At 39.2% G+C, this 15180-nt stretch overlaps 1 pseudogene; it reads right to left on the bottom strand.

Annotated features, from left to right (window-relative positions):
- Positions 1–286: 286 nt before the first annotated feature.
- LOC145656657 (cytochrome P450 2K1-like) lies at positions 287–8582 on the bottom strand (annotated as a pseudogene).
- Between the last annotated feature and the right edge of the window lie 6598 nt (positions 8583–15180).

The following is a 15180-nucleotide window of genomic DNA, read 5'->3' on the forward strand; positions in this document are numbered from 1 at the left end:
AAGCACTGTTAATATTTACTGTAAATTATTAAGGTTCATTCACATATAAGAAATCATACATTTATTATAAAACTGAATGTTACTCAGCAATATGAATGATGAGGGTTTAATTTTAGGTGCCAAGTGTTGGGGCAGATAAGTGAGTTACATGTGAATGTGTTGGTCACGTGTGATGAACTTTGAAATCCAGGTTGCACCAGTGCCTGTGAATTTTTAAATAGTATTTTGCCAATATTATTCCAACCTTGAATGTAAATACTTCCCTTACATGTTAAAAGTGAATGGATTATGCCAAGTAGTTTACTGCGCTGAGCTTATGGGGAGAGGGGTCAACGTGAAGCCCACAGCTGGCATGAGGTCCAACTGTTCCTCAGACACGCCAGGTGGAGGAGTGAAACGAAAGTGCTGCAGAAGAGTGGCGAAGAAGAGGAACAGCTCCATCCTGGCCAGACTCTCTCCCAGACACACCCTACGCCCTTAACAGACACACAGACAGACATTTAAAGTACAACATGAAATCTGGAGCACCAGATCAATGACAGAAAATGATTTCAGTGCACCTCCACAGAAGGGCATGAAGGCATCTCTCTTAATGAAGTGTCCCTACTCATCGAGGAAGTGTCCTGGATTAAAAGTGTAAGGGCTCTCCCACTCATTCTCATCCTTCAACACGGATGTCAAAAGAGCAAATACACAGGTTCCCTGCAAAGAATCACAGTTTTAGCTTAAGCAGGAAGCTAGTGACAGCTTTCTCTGGTATGACAACAGTGCAAAATTTAAATTTACGCAGCCATTTTGTCATGTCTTTGTTATATTTATAAACCAGCCAGTTTCAGCTCTCAGTCTCCTACATACATTTAATAATTTTATCCTATGCATGCTTTTGTTGTATTGCTTTTAGACTCTTCTCAGTTAATCTAACAGCCTGACCTTCTTGATGAAGAAGCCTTGGAAGTTAATATCACAGGTAGTGGTGTGAGGGAGACTCATGGGTACTATGTCTGCCAGTCTCTGTGTCTCATGGATGACTGCATCTGTGTAAGGCAGGTTCTTGTGGTCATCCAGCACTGGCTGGCGGCCTCCAACCACCCTGTCAATCTCCTGTTGTACCTGATCTGGAGCACAACAGAAGATATTGTCTCGTGTTTTTAAGAAGACAAAAGCAATCAACTCTTTCAATATTACAATATAAACAAATACAAGAAGCAACCATGGTAAACCCTCAAACACCATCAAGCACCTCTTTGTCTTCCTCATTGGAGAAATGTCTTGGACACTGGATATTCACATTGCAGTTGGAATTCTTACCTTGTATGTGGGGGTACTTGGCCATTAAGCAGAATGCCCCAGTGGAGCGTTGTGCTGGTTGTCTCAGTACCAGCAGCAAACAGGTTGGAAACAGTTTGAAGGAGATTCTGTGCATGGAACAATGAGTTCTTTTTTCCAGCCTCCTAACCAATAATCAGAAGGGATCAATTAGTCAGCCAACATAAGAGACCACTTTCTTCCATCAGAGTACAACTGAGTAATACCAGGGATCATATAGAGAGATGTTTGAAAACCATCAAACCACTGGCTTTTTCCATACCAAGCCTAATCAGCTGGCCTAACAGTGAACCAATTCAACAAGCAGGAAAAGGTTTTCTTAAGAAGTCCCATTTTATTTATATTTTTAAGGAACCAGTTTTGCTGTGCTAAAACCTATAAAGAAGCTTAAAATCATAAGGTTCCATTTATGCTTGCCAACTTAAGCCATTGTTTCATCCATGTTCATTTGTATGGTGGCCAGGAAGACCCAACATGCTGCAACTACATTAAACACATTCATCAAAACACATGTGCTACATTTCAGAAATGCAATGCAAATTCATGAATGTTATACAAATTCCAAAAACATTTTATTCAAAATGACAACATATGCTACATTTCAGAAATGCAGTGCAAATTCAAAAAACACATGCAACTTCAGAAATGCTACAAATCCAGTCACAACACAATGAAAGTGTTGTTTCAGGGGGACACAAAAAGGGGTTATTCAACCAAACAGCCAGTGAAAAGTAATTTATATTTGTGATTTCCAAAGTTTTGTCACTGGTGGTACAGAATGAACAATTGGCCTATTTGTGCTTTGCATTCTTGCACATGTTTGGTTGTAAAGAATGCAGCCTTAAAGAACACTGATAAAACAAAATCCCAACTAACAGAAATATAAACCTGATCCTGCCAGTTAATAACTAGCTAGATGCATTCAGAGTGTGTTACTATTTTAAACTCCAGTTCAGCCTAAAGAGATTCTGTCGAATACAACTAGGTTTCTGTCCATATACCTACTTTTAGAGCGTTATTGATTTCAAACCATATTTTGTATGTATGTAAAAACAACACACTTGAGATTAACTAGTAAGAATAAGACAATTGACAAGATGGTCACTGTAGCAGACCAGTTAAACTATCAAACCTGAACAAAAACATAGTGTATCCTGTAAATTAGTAACACACTCTGAAGGTAGCTAGCTAGCTAGCTAACTAACTACGTATTAAGCCAGAAACATAGTCGCGTTAAATGGGATTTTTTTTTTCATCAGCGTTCTTTAAAGCTGCATTACAACCTAGCAGAATTAAATATGCAAAACTGCTGAGCATGAATAGATCAGTTGTTCATTCTGTATCAACATAATCCATAACAAACGATATAACCATGGTAATCACAAATATAAATATTTTTCATTAGCTACTCGGTCACCACTGGTCTCATAGGAGTCCATTCCCTCTCCGTGTCCTCAGAAACATGTCCGTCGTGTTGTAGCTGTTATTTGCAGGGTTTCTGAAGTTGCATGCGTTTTTTGAATTTGCATCACGTTTCATTTGCAGCACAGTGGGTCTTCACATTCATCGTACATTTGTGTTATTTTTAATTTTATTTTCTGCAATCTGAACAGTGTTACATTTAACTTTCCACTGAATTAAGAGAGTCAATCAAGGACACTCTGCCAATTGTAAACGCAATGTGTATAAATACTGCTATTATCAATGTTTAAACACCAGTTAAAGAGGTGTATACCAAGCTTGAAACAGGTGTTTGACAGTTCATGACTGAACTTGCTTTGGAGCAAGGGAAAGACATTCCTGTCTCCCATGAATATTGCCCCTATCTGTATTGTGAATTGTGTGATTTTTGTGTGCTTGTTTTTGTCCCACACAGAGCATCACGCACACATGGACAATGTTCCAGGCTGCTGGAACTGTCCAAATGCCCCATAATAAGAAGTGATAACGGCCTTTTGAAAGCCAACTTTGATGTTGTCATTCTTGTGACATAGCGAACAGGGAATTCCTTTACACAGTGTGACAATCAGGCTTCCCACACTCATAGAGCTCCTTGTGCAAGTATAGTCAATTAAGCAAAACATGTTAATTTTGTTAGTCTTTCCACTACTGCTTCCACTTACTGTAGTACTAGCAATTAAACTTCACATCTAGTAGTTCTCTAGGTAATGCTATCAGTTATTAGGGATCCCTGTATGACCTTTATTCTCATTTATCCTGTCTGTTTTTAAAAATGATATTACCTATATGAATCAATACATTAATTCCTTTAGAATTGGTGATTAGTTGCTAAACATCCTATCGATTGTTGATCAAACTCAAAATCTCCCACTGAGATGCAAACGAGAGTTTTCTGTTTCACCATTTGGCAGCCAGATAGTGCTACTGAAGCACTTTGAATTGCCACAGTATATGAAAAGTGCTATATAAATTAACTTAAGTTGCCTATTGATTAAAGGTCAGATTGAGTCGTCTTCTAGTTAGTCCTGTAGATTACTTTTGTTTTCTAAACAAATATTCTCATTTGTTTTATCTGGTTTCTCTCTTTATTCCCTCTATTCTTCAATGTATTATACACTATGCGATTGCTGATTAGTTCAACGTTCCATTAGCTGTCAAGTTTGTGGCTTCACTGGTGGCATTTCTAACCTGTGGTGGATGATCACGAGTTAGACAACTTGCGACTTCCAGTTGAGACTGATTAAAATATTTCCATATGCGATGGTGCCCCATTAATTTACTATAACTATAACAAATTTGATGAGTGCAGAATTATAAATTAGGAGTTCATACCACTACAGAGGTCATATGGATACTCCAAAATATGAGTGGTTGTATATGCACTATGTACAAGATAAAACTTGACACATTAAGCATTTCTGTATACAGCACAAGAAGGACATACCACGTTTTGTTTGCATGCTAGAAAACAGTCAATAAAGCCTCTGCACTCCTGAGGGTTCAGGGTCTCCTGGAGGCTGTGCACAAGCTGCATTATATCCTTCAGAGTTTTTTCACAGTTTGCCATGATAATTTTCCAGTCCTTTAGCCAGAGCCGAAGCCAGGGGAACATATTGTAAAGCTACAAACACACAGATTAACATTTTGTTATGTGCCTCCTACATTTATCCATACATCATCCTATCTTTGTGTCTCTTGCTTATTCAAAAACATAGCAGGGTACCTGTATAGAAGCTGAACCAGTGATCCTGATATTCTCATTGCTTCGGTTTACCATGTTTTGGAACCGAGGATCACTGTATTCAAACCTGCTTCCATATACAATGGCTGAGGTGATATTTGAGGCATTTATACAATAACCAATAACAGGATGTTAAATGTTCCCATATATTACATTTTGGATAAATGGATAATTACATTATGGATAATTTGGATAATTACATTTTTGGCTCAACTACAAAAAATAGTTACTTCTGGTAAGAGTAAAATAGAAAATATATACTTATGTCTCTTACCCTTAAAGTTCTCCACCACTTCCCTCAAATTCCACATCTCTTCTATGATTCTCTCTTCACTCCCTCTCTTGCCCTGCCCAAAGTCCTGCAGGGTGCTAAGGGCAAAGCGCCTCATCTCTTTCCAGTTCTCACCATTAGAAAACAGAATTCCTTGATCATAAACAGAAATCATTAAACCTTTGTTGTTAAACAGCTAAATGTCAGCGAAATGCCATAAATGTAAATGTAAACACAAAATGCAGAATGGTTTTTCATCTTAACTGTGAGACAACTGCATGTTTTTACAATATTTATATAAAACAGGTATTCATGATGAAACACACATTGGGAAACTGCTTATGATCTATTCCAGTGCAAAACCAAATTATAACCATGATTAATAAGGAAAATAACATAAAATAATAATTGTCTTCAGAAAATGGCCTTTTATGAAGAACATTGCTGGCCTGGCTTCCCTCTGGCTGTTTCACAACGGTTTCCCCTTTTCTCCTAATTCTTCTCTTACACTTTAGTCATGCTCTTTCACCATGAATCTTGTTTTATTAATGTTTCCCTTGTTGGTGTCACTCTGGGTGACTTCTCCTTCAGGATATAAACACCTCCCCTGCCCTTCTTTTGGAAAATCTGATCACACCTCCATCCTTATCCTGCCTGCATACAGACAAAACTCAAACAGGAAAAAAGGTTTTCTGATCAGTCTATCAATGGAGTGCAGAGGCCACCTTCACACTTCAGGACTGCTTTGAAACCACAGACTGGTGGATATTTTGTGACACAGCTGGCACTAACATCAATGAATTCTCAGACATATGTGGAATAGACTTTGCATGATCACTGACTACAAAGGAAGTTGGTACTGTGATAGGGGGGTTGACCTCCTCACTTGCAGAGAAGCTAAATGCTCATTATGCTCGGTTTGAGGAAAACATCCCCCTTGCTGCAAAACTCCCAGTAGATCAGGAGAGCTTTGTGTCTGAGGAGGTCAGATCCTTTAAGGCAGTTAACCCACGCAAGGTACCTGGTCCACAATTGGATACTGGACTACCTGATATGCAGACCCAAGGTGGGGAAAGTAGAAAACAGCTTCTCTTCAACACTGACTCTGAGCACAGGGGCTCCACAGGGTTGTGTGCTCAGCCCCCTCCTGTACTCCCCATTTACACATGACTGTGTAGCCAAACACACATCTAACATCATCTTCAAGTTTGCTGATAGCACAACCATCCTAGGCCTCATCACAAGGGGAGACAAGTCAACCTACAGAGACAAGGTTAGTGCTCTATCAAAGTGTTGCTACGACAACATCCTCCAGCTCAATGTCAGTAAAATGAAGGAGATGATTGTGGACTACAGGAAGCTGCATTTGGGTGGTCACTCTCGCCTATACATCAACGTATCCCAAGGGGAAAGAGTCGGTTGAGTTTTTCGGTATACACCTCACAGATGACCTCACCTGGTTCAACCACACCAACACACTGGTGAGATCAGCCCAACAGCACCTCTTCTTTCTGTGAAGGTTCAGGAGGTTTGGCCTGCCGCCTGACATTTTCACCACCTTTTATAGATCTAAAACAGAGAGCAAACCCACAGGTTGCATCACTGTCTGGTACTGCAGCTGCACTGCAAGTGACTGAAGGTCCTCCAGAGAGTAGTGAGGACTGCAGAATCCATCATAGGCCACAAACCTCCAGCCTTACAGGATAGCCATCAGTCCTGCTGCTTGAGGAAAATGAAAATGATGCAGCTAGACAGTAGCCACCCAGCACACAGCCTGCTCACTGTGTGTCACAGGCATCGCAGTTCCCACGGCGACATATTTACGTGCTTGGTTTGGTTTCTGTCCCTGGTATACTTGGCTCGGTTTTGTCAAGCTCTTGTTTTGGTTTCGTTCTGTTCCACCCCCGAGCCTGTATCCCCAGCTGTAATTATGTTCACCCGTGTCTGGTAATGTTTATCTGGATCTTCATCAGTCTTGGTTATTTAAGCCCTGTTTTGCTTTCCAGTTTGTCGGTTATTTTGGTTTGCCAGTTGTGTTTAGATTTGGTGTTGCTGTTGCTGTCATTGTCTCTGTTACTTCCTAGTTAGTTTCCTGAAGTCTACCTCATTCTGTGCTGATGAACAGTTTCTACCCTCCTATAAGGCTCTTAAACAGGATGTGAAACAGTTAGTCCTTAGTATTAGTTCTTGGCAGCACACCACTACTTGAACATTTCCACATAGTCACTATTAACATACAGGGTGTAGTTTATCTACAGATTACCCTGGGCTAATATATTCAATAGCAGGAGGCTCCTTATTAGGACTCTTCTGAAGTCTAGTCACCATCTATTCTGAAAAAAATCAAAACAAAAAAGTAAATAAATAATGAATGAAAAACAAATAATTTACCTAATTAAAATTTAAATAGTACCATGATCAACTCACACACACATTCCATCATCTAAATTGGCTGAATAAGGTTTTCTGAATCCTTGGCTGAAGTCATAGAATATGGGACTGATGTCTCTTGTCTCCAAATTCTTCTGCATGATTCACCAGTGCTTGTTTGACAGTTTGATATCCTGTCAGGACAACTACTTTCTTTGGACCAAAATACACAGTGAATATGGATCCATATTGTTTTGACATCTGCAAACACAAATTGGATGGATAAAAAGTTTTCTGTTAATACAATGTACTCTATACAATGGGTTGATGGATTTTTTTGAATTTTAAGTAAAGACACTGCCATATTTATTTATTTAGTTAGGGTTTCAGAAGTAATAATCACATTGTTGAACTTGTGACTTTATGAGTCAAGACTGATTTAACATAGTCCTTAAATAATAATTAATTCATTAATTTTCCCTGCTAATCAGAGTGGTGCGGTAACGTGCGGTGGCCCGAGTGCCGTAGGGGGAGCGGCAGGACGCACAGACTCCTCCGACTGGGACGAACATTTATTCACATTTAACATGAAACACTAACGGCACTCACAAGAATCACTCACGACTGATACAAACAAGAAACGATTAACATTAAACACATACGGTGAACACTAATACAGTGAACATTGACTATGTTACAGCACACGTTACAGAATAACCAACCGCTACAGCACGCACTCTCCCTCGACAAAAAAAGTAATTCCTAGCGGGGGGTGCATGAACATCCTCTGCACCTCTGCCTGGATCCCAGGATATTGGGGAGAGGACCGTTGTCTGCGTCTTCTCCGGAGGTAGAGGGGAACAGCCCCAGGAATTTCTTGGGGGGGGCCTCAGGCGGTTGAGCCCGGGCCAGGGAGGACCGAGGGGCACCACAACCACCAGAAAGAGGGCGGTTGCGTGGAGCCAGCGGGATCTCCCAAGACCCTTCTCCTCAGCTGACTCGCCAGCGAAACTGGAAAGGTCTGCCCAAAGCCTCAGAGGCAACCCGCCTCTGGGACGCTCTTAGAGCGGCGGGAAAGAGGAGGACCGTTTAGGGATGTCTGGAACCGGGGCGGACGTGCACCCCCGCGTGTCCGCTGAGGCCTCGGACACGACAAGGAGCCTGCGGGGACGGCGGGCGCCACGTCACAGCGCCTTGTGTTTGTGTGTTGGTGCTATTGTGTGTTTCTGTTTGCGCCTTTTGTGTTTACAGGCGCAACGTGTGGTGGAGTGTACCGGACTGCCAGGGAAGCTGCCTTTCTCTCTCTCCCCGCGAGGTCTCTCTTGCTGGCGGCACCTGGCCCGCCTGGGCGCCGGGCACTGCCATGCTGTGTTTGTGTGTACGTGTACACGGTACCTGGAGGTTCACGTTCATTGGACGGATGCGTCGGGATCCGCGCCCCTTGGGAGGGGGTTCTGTCACGGAACGCTCGCCTCCCGCGATTCACGTGGTTCGACCCGCCATGTGCAGTGGGAGGACTGTCTTGTCTGTAACCACACCTGCACCTCGTATATACACCTGCACCTTAATGTATATAAACGCGTGTTAAAGTGTGCAGGATGTTGGTTATTGTTGGCGTAATGTCTGAATGTAATGTGTTTGTTAGATGTATTCTTGTGTATCGTGTTTGTTTAACTTTAACCATTTCATGTTCCTTGTTTGTGATAAGCGTGCCATTGTGTCGTTTGTTAATAAATGTTCGTCCCAGTCGGTAGAGTCTGTGCATCCTGCCCCTCGCCCTACGGCACTCGGGCCGCCGCACCTTACAGGTGCCCCAAGTAATCTTATCATTTTTGATTGCCAATTTATTGAGGTGATCATAACACTATATTTGTGACAATAGCTGTTGTAAAAAATGCTATATACCAACTAGCTAGCTATCTTCTCCGTAAACTAGCTACTGTTAGCTCACACCTACGTTCCATGCAAACATTATTGTAAAAAGTAGAAAAATGAACATTATGAAAACTATTCCAGTGTTTAATTAATATCACTTCCACTTTGTAAATATTTCTACCATGTGAGTCACGTATCTGTGACTATCATGAACAATTGCATCATTTCCTAGATGAGGCAGATGTAAAAGGAGACATTTACAGCGAGGCCTTACTTAGCCATTGTTGTAAAACAATTATTTTGTAGCCTTCTTGTCATTTTACTACCTTAACCCTTTCCTTTTATAAGCTGTTTTTTAATCAGTAACAATTTATGAAACATTAGCTAACCTACTAATATGCAAAAAATAGGCTTGTCTTCATAGCCAGAGTACACATATTATACTGTTACTGTTCCATATTACACAGGGTACTGTTCTGAATGTTTCTTGTAGATAATGGTCTAATGAATCATTGCTTGGTCTTACTAAATGCTACGCTGTCTGCCAGTTCACACAAGCCACCTGTTGCAGTGTTGCTGTCAATGTATGTCAATTAGAATTCTGTCAGTGGAGGTGCTGATGCCATCAGGGGCTGCTGTGTTCTCGCACACATAGCTGGCACTAAATAACAGGTCTAAACCAAGTTAAGAATGCACTCTTCTCGGTAAAATTTAATTTTTAGCTCTGAAAATGACCAAGGTGTGGACCTCAGTGACCTCATAGCTAGCTATGAGCATGCTCCTAAAGTTAAAGGGGAACTTCATGGATTTGACTAATTTTCTTTATCATTCAATGATTTAGACATAAACAAAGTTATTAAGAGTTTTTTGGTGTGAAATGTGCATTTCTAGACACATTTAGTAATTAGCTGTCAGAGTAGTTCACAGTGGTAGTACTAGAACCACACGTTGTGACGTCTACACTGCAAAAATAGTCACTTAATCTGTTCTCCAAAATGAGCAGTATCTGTCTTCTAAGTTTGTATATGATGATGGTAAAAGAGTGATAAACTTTAAAAACTACATCTTTGGGTCCTATTTTTCCTTACAACATCCTCCATGTGTCTCTCCATCCTACACCTCCTGGTTCTTCTGCTTGTGTGTGTGTGTTCAGTCACTCTCCTTGCATTCAACCAACCAGCAGGTCAGCAGGTGTAGTGTTACGATAGAAATGACAAGTCACCATTTACTACATAATTAATGTGAAGTAGCCCTATTTTGTTAGAATAACTTGAAAGTAGTCTAAAAATGTCATTTTATTTATTTTATTTTTTTAATGCCCTGGCCAGTATTCTTTGGCTGCACTTTAGGGGGACATTGATTTTATTTTTCAATTTTCATTAGTGATGTCACATACGTCATTGTTTGTATGCAGACCTCTACAGGATTTTATATTTGAAGGTTCAGTTTTACAACTAGCTGACTGGGGATTTAGGAACGACAATATCACAATATTTTTTACTAATATCAGCCTTTATCCAGTAGACTCAGTATAATGTGCAAACAGCAGTAAGATGTTGTAAAGGGATTGTGGGGCAAAACATGGGTGCAAATTCACAGAGCTGATGGACCTGGAATGTGGAACAGGTTGCACTGAATGGTGGGAGATGCTAGAGTGACGCTGAAAGGACAAAAGCTGAATGTGACATCATCAGGAACAAGGCGCGATTAACAGTACTCATTAAGTGACGATTTATTAATGAAACACACAAAGAAAACAAAGCAGCTTCAAATAGAAGCAAAAGAAAATAAATGAAAATAAAATAAAATTAAAAACAAGCAGGAACGCTACTAAATGGTGGGCAGGCTCAGCAAAGCCTGTAACAGCAGGGTTAGGGACCATCAGTAGGGTCAGAGCTGATGAGATAGCACCTCTTTTATATCTGAGGTCAATTTTTCAACTAGGAGTGAGATATTGTATTTATTTGATGCTATGAGTTTATGTATTTGTGTTAACATTTTCTGAGGTTTAATTTAGTGTAGTTATATATATGGCTAGGGGGAGTATGGTTACAAAAGTGTCTGATATTGACTGTTTTCTTTAAAACATCTTTGTACAAATTGAAAGTGACAGTTATCTGGTATGTTGTATTTTTCTGACGTCAAAGAAAATACCAGAGAATAACTGTGCCCGGCTGATTATACCTCTCTGCCTCCATGTGCAAAATACAAAGGGTTTGTTATTGATTAAAAACATGGGATTGTTCCATAAAGTTTGATCATAGGGAGAATAGATGCAATTAAGAATTTTGTTTGAAATCTACCAAGTATTCAAGGTAGTACTTATTGTATTGTATTCATAACATTTCAATTTTTTAATAATTTTGTTTATGAATGGAATGCTATTGATGCCTACTTCTTGAATTAAGCTCCTCAATGTCTAATCATGATTGGTTTAAATTACTTGTCCAGTGTCTGATGTAAAGCAATTGGTGGGAAAAGAAGTAGTAATAAAAATTTGTATTAATAAATAAATTTAATTTTGAGGTTGACATTCAGGTACATGCTGATGGCAAACACCTAGAAATCACAGAGGGGGAGAGTTAGAGAGTTAGTGTGCACCTTCTGCAGTTGTTTGACACATTTAGGTCCTTTTCAGGATACGAGATTAACTGGTCCAACTTTTCCAACTGGTCAGCTCTTACATCTTTGAACAACATGGCCAGTTCAATTCAACTACCCTCCTTATTTCCTGTTAATGATTCATTTAAATACCCGGGGTTTGATTCTTTCTTCTTTATCAGTGATGGCAATGGACAATTTTCACACCTTGCTGCAAAAAATTGAGATGATTTATATAGGTGGAGCTCACTGAGAACATCTCTGGGATAAAAATGAATATACTTCTACAACTCAGCTATCATTTTTACATACTCCTGATTTACCTCCCACTCCCTGTATAAATGACATAGGCTACCGTGATTTGGGCTGGCATTTCAACAAGCAAAATGGCTCAGTTTTTTGGCTTGATACATCATTGTTTATTCAAAAAACCTTTTTCCATAACTCTTTTTCACATTTTGACTTTAGCAATATTCTGACTTTTCCATCTCATCCTAGCGTAAAAATCTTTTTGTGATATTTGGGTGTTTGGGCTTTTTCCAATTCTGCAAAAACTTTGTGGACAGAAACCCCACTACTGATGGTGTCTAACCCTGTTGAGGGTCCCTAACCCTACTGATGGTCCCTAAACCTGCTGATGGTGCCTAACCGAGTTTACGGAGGCAGTAGGAGGGTTTATTGGAAAACTGGTGGACGAAATGATTCCAAGAGCCACCATAAAGACATTTCCCAACCAGGGTGAGAAAAAAACATCTGCAAGCCTCTGAACTCTCACACTACTGCCTACAACGTGGGGCTCATCAGGAACATGAACAAGTACAAGTCTGTGGCATACGGAAAGCACAGGGCGGTGAGAGAGCTGAATCAGCGCTATGGGAGGAAACTAGAGTCACAGTTCCAGCAGAGTGGCTCTAGATACCTGTGGCATGGACTATGGATAGATACATAAATATATATACCTACAGAGAGACAGATAGACACAAACCTACCGATAAATACCTGCAGATGGATGGACAGATACATACATAAATATACATACCTATAGATAGATAGATAGACACATACCTACCGATACGTACCTATAGATGGATAGACAGATACATAAACAACTATACATACCTAAAGAGCGATAGATAGATACATACCTATCAATACATACCTGCAGATAGATAAAAACATAGATACATACCTGCAGATGGATAGACATATACATACATAACAATACATAACTATAGAGAGAGATAGATAGGTACATACCTACCAATACATACGTGCAGATAGATAAATACATAGATACATACTTTCTGATACATACCTGTAGATGGATAGACAAATACATACATAACTATACATACCTATAGACAAATAGATAGATACATACCTACCGATACGTACCTATAGATATCTATCTATAGGTACGTATCGGTAGGTATGTATCTATCTATTTGTCTATACAGATACATAAATAACTATACATACCTAAAGAGAGATAGATAGATACATACTTACCGATACATACATGAAGATAGATAAATACATAGATACATACTTACCAATACAGACCTGCAGATGGATAGACAGATTCATACATAGCTATACATACCTATAGAGAGAGAGATAGATAAATACCTACAGATACATACATGCAGACAGATAATACATAGATACATACTTACCGATACATACCTGTAGATGGATAGACAGATACATGCATTACAATACATACCTTTAGATAAATACATAGATACATACTTACCGATACATACCTGTAGGTGGATAGACAGATACATACAAAACTATACATACCTACAGACAGATAGATAGATATATACCTACCGATACGTACCTGCGGATACATACATAACAATGCATACCTATAGAGAGATAGACAGATACATACCTACCGATACATACCTGCAGATAGATAAATACATAGATACATACTTACTGATACATGCCTGCAGATGGACAGACAGATTCATACATAACTATACATACCTATAGAGAGAGAGATAGATAAATACCTACAGATACGTACGTACGTATAGATGGACAGACAGATACATAAACAACTATACATACCTAAAGAGACAGACAGATATATACCTATCGATACATACCTGCAGATAGATATATAGATATACACTTACCGATACATACGTGCAGATGGACAGACAGATATATACATAACTATACATACCTATAGACAGATAGATAGATACATATCTACCGATACATACATAACAATACATACCTATAGAGAGATAGACAGATACATACCTACCGATACATACATGCAGATAGAGAAATAGATACATACGTAGCGATACATGCGTGCAGATGGACAGACAAAATCATACATAACTATACATACCTGTAGAGAGAGAGAGAGATAGATAAATACCTACAATTACATACCCATAGATGGAAAGACAGATACATAAACAACTATACATACCTAAAGAGAGATAGAGATACATACTTACCGATACATACCTGCAGATAGATAAATACATAGATACATACTTACTGATACATGCCTGCAGATGGACAGACAGATTCATACATAACTATACATACCTATAGAGAGAGAGAGAGATAAATACCTACAGATATGTACCTATAGATGTATAGACAGATACATAAACAACTATACATACCTAAAGAGAGAGCGACATATACATACCTATCGATACATACCTGCAGATAGAAAAATACATAGACACCTACTTACCAATACATACCTGCAGATGGATAGACAGATACCTACATAACAATACATACCTATAGAGAGATAGATAGATACATACCTAGCGATACATACCTGCAGACAGATAAACACATAGATATACACTTACCGATACATACCTGCAGATGGAAAGACAGATACATACATAACTATACATACCTATAGACAGATAGATAGATACATACCTACTGATACATACGTGCAGATAGATAAATACATAGATAGATACTTACCGATACATACCTGTAGGTGGATACACAGGTACATACATAACTTTACATATCAATAGAGAGATAGATAGATACATACCTACCGATACATACGTGCAGATAGATAAATACATAGATACATACTTACCGATACATACCTGTAGGTGGCCAGACAGATACATACATAACAATACATAACTATAGACAGATAGATAGATACATACCTACCGATACGTACCTGCGGATACATACATAACTATACATACCTACAGAGAGATATATAGATACATACCTACCGATACCTACATGCAGATAGATAAATACATAGATACATACCTAGCGATACATAACTGCAGACAGATAAATATATACACTTACCGATACATACCTGCAGATGGACAGACAGATATAGACAGAACTATACATACCTATAGACAGATAGATAGATACATACCTACCGATACGTACCTATAGATGGATAGACAAATACATAAACAACTATACATACCTAAAGAGAGACAGACAGATACATACCTATCGATACATACCTGCAGATAGATAAATACATAGATATACA

This window comes from Electrophorus electricus, unplaced genomic scaffold (assembly GCF_041902795.1).
Source record: "Electrophorus electricus isolate QZ-2024a unplaced genomic scaffold, ASM4190279v1 Scaffold85, whole genome shotgun sequence".
In the NCBI taxonomy this organism is placed as follows: Eukaryota; Metazoa; Chordata; class Actinopteri; order Gymnotiformes; family Gymnotidae; genus Electrophorus; species Electrophorus electricus.